The sequence below is a fragment of the Diabrotica undecimpunctata genome, chromosome 3 (genome assembly GCF_040954645.1).
Source record: "Diabrotica undecimpunctata isolate CICGRU chromosome 3, icDiaUnde3, whole genome shotgun sequence".
NCBI classification, from domain to species: domain Eukaryota; kingdom Metazoa; phylum Arthropoda; class Insecta; order Coleoptera; family Chrysomelidae; genus Diabrotica; species Diabrotica undecimpunctata.
Genome location: NC_092805.1, coordinates 91,177,405 through 91,196,086, shown reverse-complemented (window position 1 = coordinate 91,196,086; position 18,682 = coordinate 91,177,405). Strand labels below are relative to the sequence as shown.

Sequence of the window (18,682 nt, the reverse complement as noted above, 5' to 3'; positions counted from 1 at the left end):
TATAGGAAGTTAATGGTTCAGAAAACTACAGATTCATATGTATGCACAGTATTATGATTGTCTGATATAACGAGATCGGCTTATAAGGGGGTAATTAGTCTGTCATTTCAGTTCTCGTTATAGAGGGAGTCTACTGTATTTGTTGCCAAAATTACATTTCTGCATATATCAAGTACGTTTACTTGGTATATAGATGTCATATTTGCTTGGAACTTTTTATCAGTTGTGCCGCGATCGCGATTGAACTTTATTGAGAACATTTCATTACCTTTATGTAGATTTGTATATTTTTCATATTGTAATAATTTCATTCTTTTGTTTTGTATGTATATCAGAGCTTTTACGTGATGAGTTTATTAATTGCATTTTAATTTTATTATTAATTTAATGTGTATTTTGTTACCGAGTATACTTTTGAATTACCGAGTATACTTTTGAATTGCCGAGTATATTTTTGAGTTTATTGTATTAATATTTGTATTACGTTACTATATATTTCATTGAATTGTTTTGGATTGCATTTTGTGTGTCTTTATTAAAAAGGCCGATTCATTTTACCACCGATTATTTATATGTATCGATGTTTTTATTTTACCAGTTCTGCGATTTTAGTCTTTTGAGTGATTGTCGCCTGTACACTTTTCTTATGTAAATTTATTCTTGGCTACAAATAAATATTCATTTTAACATATTTGTCACGTCGCAATTAATTTGTAGCTCGTTATAGTTTTATTATATTTTAACGTATGTATATTTGTCTTTGGCTTTTATTTAATTGCAAATAGAGTTTTATACAGTCCACTGGCTTTCATTTCTTTTCTTTATTTCAATATACATACCCAATCCGAAAGGGGGAAACCAGCGAGTTCTGGATTGAACAGAATATCTTCTCTCTCTTTCTGATGGCCCAATTGTTATATTGAGGTTATCGTATGTGCAGAACGCAACATGTACAATATCTAAACTATTTTTATATTTATGCAATATCTTGCATCTCTAGGATCTTTCGATCCGATTTGCCTGTGGTTTGTTTCACTTACGTAATTCTTATTCAATAGCTTTGTGGTTATATTTTTGAGTTTTAATAATATAAGTTTCAAAGACTTGAATATATGCTTTAAATAACATAAATCGAAAATAGTACAAACAAATTATTTAAAAAATATAAATATTAGAGGAAGCGAAGATACTAAGCACGATAATAATTTGCAGCAGATTAAACTAACAAAATACAATTACGAACAAACTCCGCTCTAACTACATTACGCTGAAGTCCCGAGAAAATGCAAAAAATGCGAAAAAGAACATTTGTGTGAATGCGGCAAGGGTTTGTTTCTTATTTTCTGGTTACTCACTCGAAAATCCCGGTTCAGCTCGAAGCGACGATGAGAGGGTGAGACCAAATGTGCAATCGTGCGGAGACTTTCGAATTTTATAGATAGAGATGGAATTGAAAGGGCATTTTCTCCATTTACCGTCCGCATTTTTGTCAATTGCTTCAATGTAATCAGCCGAGCGGAGATGGACCGGAATATCACCTTCGATTGTTAATATACTCAAGGTATTTTCAAGGGATTATTTCTTGGGATCATTGTATTCCGTGTAGTATTATAAAAATTTTATTTATTGTAAACAATATACTTCAGTGACTTACAATACATTTCGAACATAAATACTTTTTGCACTTGTTTTCTTTTAAAATCTTTACCGGTATTTATAAGTTGTCATGGGCATACTTGACCATAAAAGATACATTTCTGAATCGCATTCCAACTCTTAAATTGTCTAGCGTTTGTGTCTTCGTCTTAAAAAGGATTTGACTTAACTTAGACATTTTATACGGGATTAAACCACAATTGATTTTAATGTAAATTACATTTTATATATTTTTTTTGAACTTTAGATTTCCAATCCGAAAATCGTTTTTAAAAAATTATGAAATAAAACGAAATAATGAAATTTTGTTATTTCAAAATTTTTTGAAAACGATCTATATTAAGTATTAATCCATATGTCCTGTGCAGTTCCTAAGCTGTAACTTTGGTCTTTTTTGCAATACGTTTATATATATATATATATATATATATATATATATATATATATATATATATATATTTATTATTGTACAGTTCGTAGTGTCCTGTGTCTTCCGGTTTTCAGTTTCCATTCACGTCGTAGATCTCTCTCTGAAATTACCTTTTGGACTCCATCAAGCCATGTTGTTTTTGGTTTTTCTAGTTTTGTTTGCTCAGGTGGTTGAGAATTTAACAGTAATCGACGGTCTATCATTCTCAGTTCATTTCCGTAACAAAGTTGTTTTTGTTATATTTCTTCTATGATGGTGGTTGTTCTGTACATGATTTGTCTAATTCTTTCATTGTTATGTGTATCGTTCTAAATATACCTGCTGATCTCCGCCAAAAATCCATTCCCAGAACAAGAAGATTTTGTTTCGTTCCCTTAGTGAGGTGCTAGGTTATACATCCATAAACTACAACGGTTTTTAAAAATACTGTTATATAGGTGTTTTCTGTTTAGATATAGTTTTAGACCAGAGTAGTGAGTTCAATGGACCTACTATTTGTTTCCCTCTTATAATTTGTTCTTTAATTTCTGTTTCAGTGCGTCCATTCCTTTCCATCGTTGTCCCCAAATAGATATATTCGATGTTTCTCACCACTTGATGTACGCTCTACAAGTGTAATACTCAACAAACCGTTCTTCAAAACTCAGCGTAGCGTTTAGATTGGACTTTTTCCACTCAGAACTTTCGTAAATTCCAAAATTTGTGCTTAACTTCTGGATGGCACTTTCCTTCTGGGTGGACTATAATTTCAGTAATTTTTTAGATAGGCTAGTCTGTATTTTTAATAAGGCATTTTCTTTTTTTACAAAATTAAGTCAAAACATCACAAACCCTGTACTGCCAAAGGTATCCGCATGTCAGCCAAGTATATTCGTTCACTACTGTACATAAAAAAAATTACTACCAACGTCTTTATCACTGAATATATTACCAAGTACTCTATTTAAAACTTATTAAAACAGCTAAAAAATGTATTATCAAAATCATCTGGACAGTTCTAAAAATGTTGCAAAAGAAACTTGGTCCATAATAAACGATCCTCGAAATTAAACTAACACAGTTCAAACATTTTCTCTTCTAAACCCTGAAAATCTAAATGAATACTTCGTTAAACTTAGTATAAAAATATAATATCAACTATTCTTTACAAGACCAGTTAATAAATCTGAACTGATCCAAACAATCAATAGTATCAAAAGCAAATCTTCTACTGATGGACTATCCATAAAAATTTTCTTAAATCTCCCAAAAAATGTATTGGAAGTCCTGGTATCACTAAGTAATGATTTCTTTCAAAAAGGTATATTTCCAGAGTGCCTAAAGACAGCCATTATTATTCCTCTTTATAAGTGTGGTGAAAAATCGAATGTCTGCAGCTATAGACCTATTGCCTTACTACCGGTCCTATCCAAAATTATTGAGAGACATAAAATCCCGACCTATGTCCTTTCTCGTTGAAAACAACATTTTGTCACAAAGTCAATTCGGCTTTTTATCTAATAAATGTGCCAGTGATGTTATGTTTTCTGTACTACATGAGGTCTATCAAGCACTAAACAATAATCTTTACACTGCCATTGTTTTCTGTGACTATACCAAAGCTTTTGATTGTGTTAATTACGGCATTTTGATAAAAAAACTAAATTTCTACGGATTTCCAGGTATTTCTTTAAATTGGTTCCAATCTTACTTGGGGAATAGGAAACAACTAGTTATAGCATATAATACTGACTCTAGTCACAAAACATTCTATATGGAGTACCACAAGGTTCAGTATTATGTCCTCTACTTTTCCTTGTCTTTATAAATGTCATCACTAACTTAGAAATCGATGGAAAATTTTTTCTTTTTGCTGATGATACCAGTATCACCTGGAGAAACTCTAATATTGCAACTCTTCATGCAACTATAACTTTTGATCTACTTAAAATAAATAACTGGTCCTACTTTAATGTCATCATCATCATTGGCTCCACAACCCATGGTGGGTCTTGGCCTGCTCAAGGATAAGTCTCCATTCTTTCCTATTCTTTGCCTTGGCTTTCCAGTTTCGTACTCCCAACATTCTCAAGTCTTCCTCCACCTGATCCTTAAATCGTGCTCTGGGTCTGCCTCTCCTTCTCATCCAACCAACCATCTATTCTTTGGTTATAACCGACTTTAATGTACTCTCTTTTAATGTGGATAATATAGTAGCATTATTCTATATAGGAGCTCTTTAATCCTTGCTTCTTAATAACAGCCAGATCAGTATCGTCGATTTTGTAAAATTTTTTGGTATTTAATAATTACATCAATCTTAAATGGTCCCTTCATATTGATTTGTTAAGTAAGAAACTAGCCTCAGCATGCTATGCAATAAGATCTGTTAACATATTTTTCTTTGTTCGAGTCTCATCTTCGATATGATCTTCCTTTTTGGTGTTCTAGTACCGCTGCCCAATCTGATGTTGTTTTTAAATTAAAAAAAAAGAGCAATATGGTATCTTTTTGGCCTCAGTAGAATAACAAATTGCAGAAGCTACTTCCAAAATCACGGGATTTTAACTCTTCCCTCTTTATATATTTTAGAAACTGTTGGCTTAATTTATAAACACCTACATGTTTTTCCAGCAAGACCTAATCATGACTATTTCACTAGAAATTCATGTGTATTTACCCATCTCGTCCACTGAGTTAGTAAAGAAATCTATATTATATTCTATATTCTTTTTATGCTTATATAGAAGAGTTTCACCTTTATTATGTACAAGTAACTAAAGTATATATATATATATATATATATATATATATATATATATATATATATATATATATATATATTTGAGTATCGCACGCAGAAACTTATTACTTTGTAAGGTTTTATTATGCAATTTGCAATTTATTTAAATTTTGCGATAGATTGTGTATTTTATTATCTTTTATTTTGTGATATTAACGATTTATGTAACTTCAGTAAATTTTAAATTGTTATTGTTGTTTGTCCAACTTTTTGTAAGTTTTGTTCATAAAATTGTACAATTTTCAGTGACAATGAAGCAATTTATTTGCTATTCTATTCTATTCTATTCTATTCTATTTTATTCTATTTTGTTCTATCCTATTCTATTTTATTCTATTCTATTCTATTCTATTCTATTCGGAACGTAATAAAATTATCTTTCATCTTGCTAAGTTCACTATTCTCAACTCCTATGCACATTGCTCGTATTCTTGTATTAATCGCTTTGTCAAGAAATCAAATAAAGAATCCTATATGCCATTACCGAAAATTCACTTAAGGTCCTGGTCACAAATCCCAAGCTACTTAGAGCGCGACGTATAATATCTCTTATGTATGCAACAAATGTTTATACTGAGTCAAATTTACACTAAGATCTTGAATTTTACTCACTCTTTTTAAAATATTTCAATGTATCTGATAATCAACTCAATGCATGACCTAGACTTAGTATAATGAGTTTAAGTCTTCCTGAAATTTAAAACAATCGGCTAGACTGTTTATCTCCAAATAAAGTTTAAGATCATAAGCAAAGAGTAAAAATTTGGCATACTTAAATATTAAAGCTATATCATTAATGAACAGCTTGAACAGTAAAGTTCCCAAATGAGACCTTTGAGGGACAGCAGAGGAAACAGATATAGCAGATGAAACAAAAGATTTTGTCATCACATATTGAACATATCTTCGCATGTTAAGAACAACAAAAGCCAAAAGAAAAATCACTTACACAGTAGTGTATACAAACTTACATGGGGTGACTGCCCAAAAACTTACATCAGTCAAACTGGTAGAACCTATACAAACGTAAAGCAGAACACAAAAAGGCTTTCAATACTAGAAAAACAGATTCTACGTACTAATTCCGCCTTCTATATCATATTCATTCTTTAAAGGCCAATTTCAAATTCTCCATATTCAAAATAAAAGCATTAAGCAATCTTTATCTATGAAATATATGAAAAAATACAGATATAATTCTGAATGACCAACTTGAGAAAAACAGCTCTCCCCTCCACAACTTATTTAGTTAAATAGTATTAAGTGTAGAAGCGCAGTAAAAATACATCACTTGAGAAAGGCACTCTTCTGAATCCGCTGTAGCAAAAATAAATTGTTAATAATTTTGTGGAAGTGTAGAAAACACAAGGTTTCAATGTTTTCTTAGAAGGAGCACAACATCATAATTAAAAAAAATTTTAATGAAAAATTTTTTAAAAACAATTTCGTCATTTAAGTGACTTCGAAAAAGGACACATTGTAGGCATGACTAAAGTCGGTTTTGGTTTACGGGAAATTTCACGAAGGGTTGAACCCAAGCCATCAACCGTGTTAAGAGTTTGAAAGAGGTGATTCAATGATGAGACTTATCAATGCGGCGTTGTGAAGAGTTTGGACTTCCTAGAATATTGCAAGGCCGTGATTTGTGCCATCTTAGACTTCTTGCTCTCTGGTGTACATCAAGTAATAGTAGCAGCTACAGATACGGTAGTCTCAAGAAGAACAGTTATTCAAAGATTACCTGGAATGGGACTGAGAGCTTACCGTCCGCTTTTGGTGTTACGGTATACTGGTGTTAAGGTAAGGGACGAAATATACACTTATCTGTTAAACGTCATAGATAAAGACAACCAAGTATTGTGGTATGGGCTGCTATATGTCTGGGAAGCAGATCACCCCTAGTTCTTATTAACGACAGTCTGATAACTAAAAGTATTTCAACCGATTTTATATCCCTACCTTCTTCTTCTTCACGTGCCATCTCCGCGACGGAGGTTGGCGATCATCATGGCTATTCTGATCTTAGATGCTGCTGCTCTGAATAGAATCCCTACCTACAAACCATTATAAATACGATCTTTCAACAGGAAAACGCAAGACCTCATATTGTCCGTGGAACGATGGGGTGTATACAAGATTCTGGTATATAGACTTTGGAGTGGCCATTAAAATCAGCTGATTTGTCGCCCATCGAACATATGTGGGATATGAGAACTTAGAAGACCTATGACAGGTCATAAAAAGAATCTGGATGAGTATTCCGCAATATAATATATAAACTACTTCGATCAATGCCCCATAGAGTAACTCATGAGAAAATCAAGAATGAGCCACTCATTATTAATTTTTTGACGAAAGTGACGTTACAAATTTGTTTATAATGTTATCAAATGATAAGAATATTAGGTATAATGTATACTTCCATAAATAAATATTTAAAATAATATTTGTCCTTATAAGTGTTACATTTTTTTGCCATCAGCAAGCATATTTATTATTTTTTACACTTTATTTTTTTTGTGAAATTATTTTCTTATCATCTTGACCATCATTTATTTCTTGTTCACGTTCTAACTATAGTCTACAAAAGAAACTATCAGTTGCCCTCCATTTTAAACATTGTTCCTCGCACGATATTTAAAGAATCCTTTATTACCCACTTCCTATACCATAATACCTGTAAACAAGTGATAAATGAGAGATAATATTCTGAATGGAACTCTACCTGGCTTTTGTTCGAACAAAGGGGCTGTTAAATGGATGGTTTGTATTCAGGTACCTATCTAGGGCTTCTTAAATTACATATTATAATAGTCATCCATTTTTTATCATCCTCTCTCAGTCTGGAACTAGTTTTAATAGCGTAACAAGCTCTGTTTTAACTGAGAAAATTTAACTTTTGTTTTTTCTGAAGATATTAATTTCATTATATAATTGTTTTTCAAAAGATACAGTTATGTAAAGTCAATTGTTGTCTATATGAGTGAACTGCGACCTAACATGGTTATTTCTAAAGTTCGTACTATTATTTGACATAAATTGTTGGATAGTATTTAGAAGCCAATTTATAAATTCCGATTTATAAACACTTTTTTAGGTTATTGTCCGTGGAAATATAAATATGTAAAAAACAAATATCTCACTTCACACAATAAGTCCTGGGCTTAATGAATAAAATAATTTTATTTAAAATTTGACCTTATTCATCAGCATAGTCTCCTAGAGAAGTATATTCTGCCTTTAACCTCTTCTCCTGGAACATTCCTTTGAGGTCTGCCAACAAACAGCAGTTGTTGGGGACGAGATTTCAAAAACATGATAAGTGCAAAAGCAATTCGATTTGATTTCGGTGAATTTGAGTGAAGTAGTGGGTCCACATTTCATCCATTGACACACGGATCCATTCAGCTCTTGTTTATGACGCTGAAATGCAGAGAATCCTCGACGCGTCTCCTGTCTTATCTTACGAAAGTTCAATTTATGATCGGCCAAAACGATTTAAGGATTATCTGCTCCGGGTGACTTGTTTCTGGCTAGATACTGAATTGCATTATTCATTTCTTCCAAAGCTGGTAAAGTTGGTAGCTCAGTTTCCTCCTGTTCTAGTTCTATATTATCTCTACCTTCAGCTCTAGTTTCTCCATTAAGTAGCGTACTAAAGTGTTCCTGCCACCTTTTCAGTACTTCTACTTTGTTGTTCAAAGGGATTCTATTATGAGCCTTGACTTGTGGCTTGAAAACTTCTTCTTGTGTTTAACTTGTTTGTAAAATTTTTTTGTGTTTGTGTTCTTTATTTAATTTTTCCATTTCTTCGAACTTCTTCTGTTGATCATTTTCAGATACGCGTTATTCTGCTCTTTGGTTACTCGTTTGCATTTCTCATCAAACCAGTTGTTTTGCTGCCCTTTGGGTACCTCACACATCACTTTCCCAACTTATTGGGAAAGTGTTTCCAACGTGTTGTTAAATTCAGTGGGATCTTCTTCTGGGATGTTCTAATAGTTACCATCTAAGCAAATTTGAAAATTTCTTGTGACCTCAGTACACTTTAATTTATTAATTACATCATTTATATTTGTATATTTTTGGCTTACTTTTATCGTTCCTGGCCTTTGATATACGTGCTTTGAGAGTCCCAGCTATGATATAGTGATCGGAGTCAATATTAGCCCCTCTATAACCTCTGCGGTCTAGTACATATAATCAATGTCTTTAATCAATCAGTTTGTGGTCTATCTGATTTTTGGTCTGTTGATCTGGGGATGTTTACGTCACTTTATGTATACGCTTATGTTGGAAGTATGTACTATGTAAATTAAGTCTCGTCCCATTATTATTACATTCTTCGTGTATGCTATGAGGTCCTATGGTTGGTCGGTACATCTCTTCTTGTCATACCTTAGCGTGCATGTCCCCAATAATCAACTTAACGTCGTTATTGGGACATTGTCTATATATGTTTGTTCCAATTTCTCATAGAATTCTTCTTTTTCTGTGTCTGTTTTATCCTCGGTGGGAGCATGTGCAATTATGAGACAGTAGTTAAAGAATGTTCCACGTATTCTTAGCATATTCTATAATCTTAGCATTAAAACCTATTATTGGGTTACTAACTTGTTAGCTAACTACAAAGCCTACACCAAAGATGTGTTGCATTTGATGGCAGCTATCGTATATTGTATACAAATTCTTCTGCATAGTACCGGTCCCTTTCCATCGTACCTCCTGTATAGCTGTTATGTCCATATTATATTTGTTAGGAGTATCTAAGAGGCATCTCACCGCTCCTGTAGAGTACAATGTTCTCACGTTCCATGATCCAAATCGAATATCTTTTTTTCGTTTGCCAAATCGTCTACATAAGGTCCGTCCACTTTGTGTTTTTTCAGCTCTCATAACAATGCGTTTTTTTCCAGGGTAGGGTCGTTTCGTTAGCCATACGCCCAACCCCCAGACTCGGAGGACCGGAAGTTCTTCTGTAAGGGTTACCACATCTTAGTCTCGGTTTTAGTGTTTTAGTTCGCGAGTGGTATTTTATTTCCCGGTCCTAGAACCGATTAGGGCGTCCCTGGGACGCGTCCAATGGGATACAGACAACTCCACACAGAATATATATATATATATATATATATATATATATATATATATATATATATATATATATATATATATATATATGTATTGATACGATTGGGGTTTATAGAAAATAATTTATAAGTTATATACTACATAATATTAGATATAAAAAAGTATTTGATTATTTTAAATAAGTTATATACTAGAGAATTTTATAAAAATATATTTATGTGAGGGCATTTTTAATAAATTAGCATATAATAATTGTAAAAAGTTGTATTTTAATGTTGTAAATATATTTAAGTGAGCCATGTGCATAGGCAACCAACTATACAGTAAATTGACAGATAGAAATTAATCATAATACGAATATAAGTGGGGTTATAATAATATATTGTTTGAATTGTGTATTTTATTAAATTAGAGTGTTAGTTACTAATTTGAATGTTTATTCTGATCTGAAAAGCCTAAATGTCAACAAAATTATCAATGGAACATTAACGAATTCTCCAGAGTGCAGAGTGTGACCATTGTTTACGGTCGAACATTCTGGAATAATGATTATGTGGGTGGATGGAACAGATATTTTTTCGAGAACATCTATATAGAAGTAATAGAACAAATTGGAACATGATCTCTTACCAGATGGTTCTGGAATATCCAAAAAGATATAAATACCCGTGATTTGGATTCAAGATGGCAGTTTTTAGTCAGAAGTCAGGCCAGTTTATTATGAAAGTTAGTAGACACATTTAGTTAGTGAAGTAAATTGTTCAGAATTTTCAAGACAGTCAGTGAATCAGTTACAAATAGTCCAATTATTTAATATAGTGAGTTAAATGAAGATTAAAAATTATGCATATATTTAATGCACATTTATAATTATACACAAATAATTATTGAAGATTATAAAAGTATATTAGAAGAATATTGGATGGACATTGGAAGGAATTAAAATTATATTATGATTGGAGATTAGTATAAATCAACTTATAATAATTGGATATTGGTATATTGAAAAGAAGAATAAATATAAATGGTGTTTGCTGGTTTGCTTGGTGGTGTATAAATGCTGGCGAAGAAAACTATATCTTAAATTGGTAGAAGCTGATAATTGGAAAAAGTAATTTCACAAAAACAAGGATAACCGAAGTACGAAGACATTCAGTGATGATTAGAATCTATATAGTGGAAAACAGTTCATTTAGGCATTCAGTGAAAGAAAGGTACAAAATTTTGTTAATATAATTTAGTTAGTGTCATAAAAATTTCAATTTTGAAGATAGTTTGTTTAAATTTTACATTGTCTATAGAATTTAATTAGTTTTATAAGAATATCAATTTAAAGATAGTTTATTTTAAATTTACATTGGCTAGGTTAGATATATATGTGTGTTTCATAATAGTTATAATAAAGATAATTTAAAAAAGTACTTACAAACTAATTCTTTGAGAACCGCGATAAAAACCCTATATTATTAAAAAATACTCATTGCTCATCATTCAAACAAACAATACATCATAACAGTATATATATATATATATATATATATATATATATATATATATATATATATATATATATTATATAATAAAGTTAAATGGTTCATCTAAATGCGAATTTGAAGAGGTCTTTGAACTTATTGAATAAACATTAATAGCATATTATATTATGGTCGTAACGTCTTTATGTTTACTCTTAAAGTAACTGAAAATAATAGATACTAAAATAAACAGCAAGTGATATAATATTAACTGTTTTCTTCATAAATACTATTGTTGGGCTTAATCTTTTCTCATAAAAGTTAATAGTTTGTAATTACAAGATATCCTTAGGCCTTCAATTAAAGCCAACTTGTAATTTCTAATTAGTTACATCTACATCAGGTCAGGATCTTCTGTGTAATTCATATAACAATAATATTATTAAATAGTGTAGTATAGCAGCAAAACATTTCAAAACGGAACAAATAGAAAACAGAATAAGAATATAATCGCCTGATATTTTTACTAACAGAGAAATTGTAAGGAAATTTAACACCATAGAAATTGATTTTTGGAGAAGATATATGCAGAAAGAACTTGACAATAAGACGTAAATGTGCTTTCCACTTCTTTGAATGCAACCAATTTGCAGCTTCTGCCTTTTAAGCGCAAATCAATTTCATACTCTTATTTGCAAGACTTCTAAGATTCCAAGAATCTATCATGATTTAAAAAAAAGGTTACAAAATAGAATAGTAACAAAAAATGTGATATGAGAAGACTAAACTATAAAGAAACAAAGGAGACAGTCGCACGGATTCTTTCAGTAAAGCTAAGTAACATGGAGCAAACTCATGATCCAGAAGAATCACTCCAGAATATATGCGAAACCTTTAACAAGATCAGAGAAGAACATTCTAATAGAAAAAAAAACGAAAAGAGGAAAAATTGGACGAATGACAATATTCTGCAACTCATGGAAGAAAGAAGAAAATCAAAGAATAACAAAAGAATGTACAAAAATATTCAGAGACAAATAAGAACCGAAATACGAAATTCCAAAGAAAGTTGGTTTCACACTACACAGTGTGAAGAGAGAATTGTTGGAACAAAAACACGATACATGTAATATGCATATAAAGGTAAAACAATAATTCAACACTAGCAAACTGCAAGATCAACAGGGGAACATCATCACAGATAAAAATCAAGAAATATGCATATGGGCCAAATACATACAAGAACTCTTTCATGATAATAGGTCCGAACAACCTCCGTCCTACATATGTAATGACCACTTACCAATCACATCAGATGAAGTGGAAAAAGCAATATAACAACTAAAAGATAGCAAAGCTCCTGGACCTGACAATGCATATGCTGAACTCATAAAGCTATTTAACACCGACGATACTCAACGACTAACAAAAATATTCAATGACATATATTTAAACGGAGTAATACCAAGATCAAGGTTGAAGTCAGTGTTTATTGCTCTACCAAAGAAAACAAAATCCGTATCCTGCAATGATTTCCAGACCATCAGCTTAATGAGCCACATTTTAAAGTTATTTCTAAAAATCATAGATCAAAGGTTATGCGAAGAAATAATCAGCTTTACACAGTTTGGTTTTCGGAACGCATTGGGTACGAGAGAGGCTCTATTTAGCATACAAGTGCTATTTCTACGATGTAGAGATGTGAATTGCTAGTAGAACAATAACTCATTTAAAGAATTGAAGGACGAAGGACCACCAGCTGAGGGCTGGAATGAAAAACAGATTAAACACTGCCTTATATTTAATGCTAAGATTAAATAGCAATTTCTGATATCTGTCCGAAAACACTGTGATATGGAATATTTCACTACACTTTTCACTGGGACTATTTTCACTATTACATATAATAAATTACTATTTAACTGGGAATAAGCCACAATTAAAGGTTAAAATACTTTTATTGACGTTTCAATTTCCACTTCGGAAATCGTTCTCATTTAGAACGATTTCCGAAGTGGAAATTGAAACGTCAATAAAAGTATTTTAACCTTTAATTGTGGCTTATTCCCAGTTAAATAGTAATTAATTTAAAATGCCACAAGAAAATAGCTTCAGAACAATATTACATATAATTACGTGTAGAATTGCTTAGCGAAATGTCGTTTCTATGTTCAAAGCGAAATACTGGCAACACTGCTGGTTTGAATAAATGAACTGTTTATATGAAAATTATAACTGCGGTTTTAGGAAACACTGATTACTATAAATGATTGGCTTGATAATATTTATGAATAATAATGCGATGCGAACTACTTAGTTACAAATGTAACTAACGATTTCAGCTTACGTGATTTGCGACCGACTTTGGTAATAGCTTTTTCTCAACTGACTGATATTGAACTGAATATTCAAATTATGTAGGCAGGTAGCGGAGGGTTCTTACCCCAAGAAGTACCGTTAAATATCTTCCTTTATTCCTTTTAAGAATTGCAATATCGGCATGGTTGAAAATTTGTATCAAGTGGAATGGAATTTCACCAATTGCTATATCTATTCATGCTTCATTGATTACCATAAAGCATTTGATACAGTAAAATACAACAACCTGATGGAGATATTAACAAATATTGGAATAAATACCTGTGATCTAAGAATTATTAGCAATCTTTACTGAAATCAAATATGGGGTCCAACAGGGTTGTATACTATCACCCTTGCTGTTTAACATATACTCTGAGAAAATCTTTCAAGAAGCAGTAGAAGATGTTGAAGCCGGAATTTGAATTAACGGAGAATTTATCAATAACATCAGATACGCGAATGACACGGTGGTATTCGCTAACAGTTATGAAGCCCTCCAGAAGTTAATGAATAGAATTACAGATATGAGTCAGAGATATGGACTTTCACTGAACATTAAGGAAACGAAATGTATGATGATCTCTAAGAAGGAACAGCAAATTGAAAGAATCAGTGTGAATGGTCAACCAATAGAAAGAGTAAAAGCTACCTTGGTACGAACGTCAATGAAAATTGGTACCATTCCCTAGAAATAAAATCTAGGATATAGAAAGCAAGATCTGCATTTTAAAAAATGGCTAAGCTATTCAAATGCCACGATTTATCATTATCCATAAAAATCAGGTTACTACGATGTTATATCTTTCCTATACTGTTGTACGTAGTTGAGTCGTGGACTCTTAACAGACGATACCTGTAAGAAAATTGAGGCTTTCGAAATGTGGCTTTATCGTAGAACCCTGAAGATATCCTACCCCGACCACGTTTCTAATCAGCACATTATTAAGAATACAAAAAGGAAAAGAGTTGTTAACCACAGTAAAAACAGCCAAAATTGAATACCTCGGTCACATCATGAGGAACAGCGAAAGATATCGGCTGCTGCAATTAATTCTTCAAGGAAAACTAGAAGGAAAATTTCCTGGCTGAAAAATCTACGTACGTGGTTTAACACAACAACCACAAATCTTTTTAGAGCCGCAGTTTGTAAAATACAGATTGCCATGATGATCGCCAATGTCCGAAACGGATAGGCACTACAAGAAGAAGAAGATCATGATTTCCACATCGCTGGCGATTGGTGACAGCTTCGATTCATCTGACAAAATGTAAACAACCACTTTTAGTTCTGCTATCGACAGTTTCCAATGCAAATAAATAATCCTATTTTGTTTTCCTATCGACGCTTTTAAAACGGAATTCTTACATAGAAAGAGATTTACCCAAGGCAATTTTAAAATAAACATTTAAATTGTGTTTATTCTAGTTCGAAGATTCCTAAACGTAAAACACTAAGTGCTTATAGAAACTTTCTTTTGGATACTTGAAACTCGTAAATTAAAACCTTACACAGTATGGAGCAAAAAAATACTATAAGTTCAATAAAGACTTGTATTTCTTTAGATCCAACACTTCGGTGACTAATTTAACACATAATTAATGTAAACTAAATTGTTTCTTGTGTTGTTCTTGTTGATCCGATCTCATAATATACACACTATCCTAAGATGATATAATACGTCTCGGTAATATAGATCGATTTTAAGGTTAATGGAATAAGTCTATATTTTATGACGAAAATTTTAAGATTAGTTACGATGGTAATGATACATTGTTGTTGATATTTAATTAATATTTTGAGAACGATTTCCGAAGTGGAAATTGAAACGTCAATAAACTTACTTTAACCTTTAATTGTGGCTTATTTCCATTTAAATAGTAATTAATTTAATTATATATTAATTAATTTTTTTTGTTAATAATATTTCTATTATGTATTCTGCTTAAGAATATCTTTCGATTTTGGATTTGTCTTTTAATTTATCTGACACTATTAATCACTATTTACTATTTATAAAGTTATCCTGTTTTCTATAACGATAATTCTTTTGCCAAACAATGACAAATGACTTTGACCACTACTACAATATAGAGTTAAAAGCTTTATTGGTCAGTCTGCGGGTAATATAGGGGTGAAAAGGACTTAACGACGGAAATTATAGTTGTTGACCTTAGTGTGTATTCAAATCGATAAAATTGTTCATAAATATTCATAGAGCCTTACATGTGGGCAACATCATTCTAAATGTGATTCCGCCATACGCTACGTCCGGGTTTAGTGGAGTATATAGGAAGCCTCCAACCATAATGTTTCCGATAACGTGTAAAATATAATGTACATTGATAAATAGGGTAGTTCGATTGCTTTTCACAACAGTGACAGCATTCGTGGATCCGTTTGTGCTAAAATTGTTTAAATGTGTCTGTTTCAACACAAGTGAACTAAATAGAAACGAGGTGAATGCGACTCAGCAATTCGACTTGGGCCATTGGCAAGTGGTGAATGCAATATAATAAATACAATTGTTAGACGTATTAGATACATTAAATTGTGAAATTTGGGAACGAAACCTACTTTATTTTTATCAAATATATTTTTTGTATAGGAGATAGATAAAAATAAAAATAAGAACCAATAAAAAACACTCAATTGCGATGTGAGTAAAAAATAGAAAAATACTGTTGATCTATTCTACCTTATCTTCAGAATAATAACTTAAAATAGAAACTGATAAGTTCAGAACGTAAAAGAATTCATTATCGTTTAAGATCGTACTTGGACCTATATATTGGTATGGTTTTTTCTCTTCGTTTCCTTCCTTCCTTTTAGACGTTCACTTAAAACTTATTTTCTTTATCTATATTTTCCCCATCTATTTCTTATAAATAAAATTTTTAACATTATTGGTTTTGAAAGCTTTGTGCATTCGTTATCTACAAATTTCTTAAATTCGAAGTTTCTCCCAATGGATTCGAAACTGAATCTTCATCACATTACGAAATAATCCTGTCTCTTTAACAATTGATGCTTATTAATCCCAAATATTCTCGTGTTCTTCCAATTTTTTTATTTCGTCTAGTTGTGTCAAAATTTTGTTAAACTTGCTCGGTTGTTTCGTTTAGATTCACCCAGCGAATGATAGCATTTTTGTTCAATGATAAGTGTTTTGATAAACAGACATATATTTCAATATATTACCTGTTGAACGGATGAAAATCGCTCCAAAGGCCCTCTATTTATTTTTTTAATCCGAAATAATCCAACACATTCGCTTGAGAATTTAATGGTTTACCAGGCATACTCTAAAAATAAATACCCTTTAAAAACTATATTATATAACTCCGTTGACATGGTTTTAGCCCTATTTAAATAACTAAATGTTAATTTAGAGGTTGAAATATATCATTTCTCGTCATTAGCTAATAAATAAATACTTATCCTAGTAAATCGAACACAAAGTGTGTTAAGTACGAAAGTATGTATGTAATGTATGCAACTACGAAAATAATTATAAACACACTACAAACGCTGCCAAAAAAACTTACAATTGCCAGTAGGTGAATTAACCATCGACAAATAATTCGTGAATAATGTCATACTTGTGCAAAGATCCTGCGGGTGGGTTTTATCTGAGTTAATAAATGCAATTACACGATACCTTTAAAATCCACTTAATAAAACGATACCACCTGTAGACTTAATTTTTAAACTTCTAATTTTTAGGAAAAGCCCAAAAACACGTCAGTGATATTTGAAGGGGGAGACATTTAAACTTGTTGGAAAAGGCACTCCCTCACCCCCGTATCATCCCTTTATTATTTTTTAATTACTTCACCCTTTATTATTTCATATTTGTATTCTACTTTTTGTAGTGATTTCAAACATTTATAATAATTTGGCTTGAAGTGATCAGTTTATGAGATAGACAATTTTTCTTTGTTTACACTTTGCAAGAAAGAATCGAAATTGTAGGTTTATAGTATACAAATAATAATTGTACAAGAGCTGCTGCTAAAGTTTAAATGAGACACACCACAATAGACATGCAACTTATAAGTATGCGATTTTACTTATTCAGAAATTTAGAGCAACAGGGCAAGTTTGCAATAAAAAACATAACTGACAGGGACTCGGTGTTTCACATTCTACAGCCTTCCGAATCTTTCATAAATTTAAGTTCCATCCATTCAAAATTAAATTGGTACAAGAGGTAAATCAAGAAGATTTTGATCGCCCTCTCGAATTTTGCGAACTAGATACATTTCATCACTAATATTTGACAATTGTTAAGCAATAGTTGCTTTTACGATCAATGCTCATTTCTATTAAATGCCTTGGTGAGCAGACATAATTGCCGATACTGGGCTGAGAGTGATCCACATTATGTGCGGACCATTTTTTATCACTCTAAACTTAAATGGTGCATCGTATCTTGAGTTACTTAGGCAAGTGGACCGTATCAGAAAAATAGTAGAAAATGATAATAACCTTTCCGAAGATTTGGTTGTATTTCAACATGATGAAGCTCCTCCACACTTTGCTCTATATGTGCGACAATTTTTAAACAAAACTTTTCCCGCTGGTTAGATAGATAGAAGAGGATAGATGATGGATTGGTTACGTAGGTCACCGGATTTAACACCCCTAGACTTCTTCTTATGGGGGTATTTAAAAACAAAAATTTATGCTGCTTAACCAGAATCTCTGGATTATTTACGACAAAGAATAGAGGATGAATGTCGACAATTAAATGCAGACGTAGTAAGCAATGTCAGATAAGAATTTAAAAATAGATTGTACTATTGTATGAAAGTAAATGGCAGTCATTTCAAATAATTATTGTAAACATTTTTGCTAGTGAAATGTTCATTCTAAGTGTTTGTAATAAAATT

The 18,682-nt window shown here is 31.7% G+C and overlaps 1 protein-coding gene across 2 annotated transcripts in view; it reads left to right on the top strand.

The window, feature by feature from the left end:
* Trim9 (E3 ubiquitin-protein ligase Trim9) overlaps positions 1 to 18,682 on the top strand; it is a 396,351-nt gene that overhangs the window by 185,386 nt on the left and 192,283 nt on the right. The gene's annotated exons all lie outside the window — the stretch shown is intronic.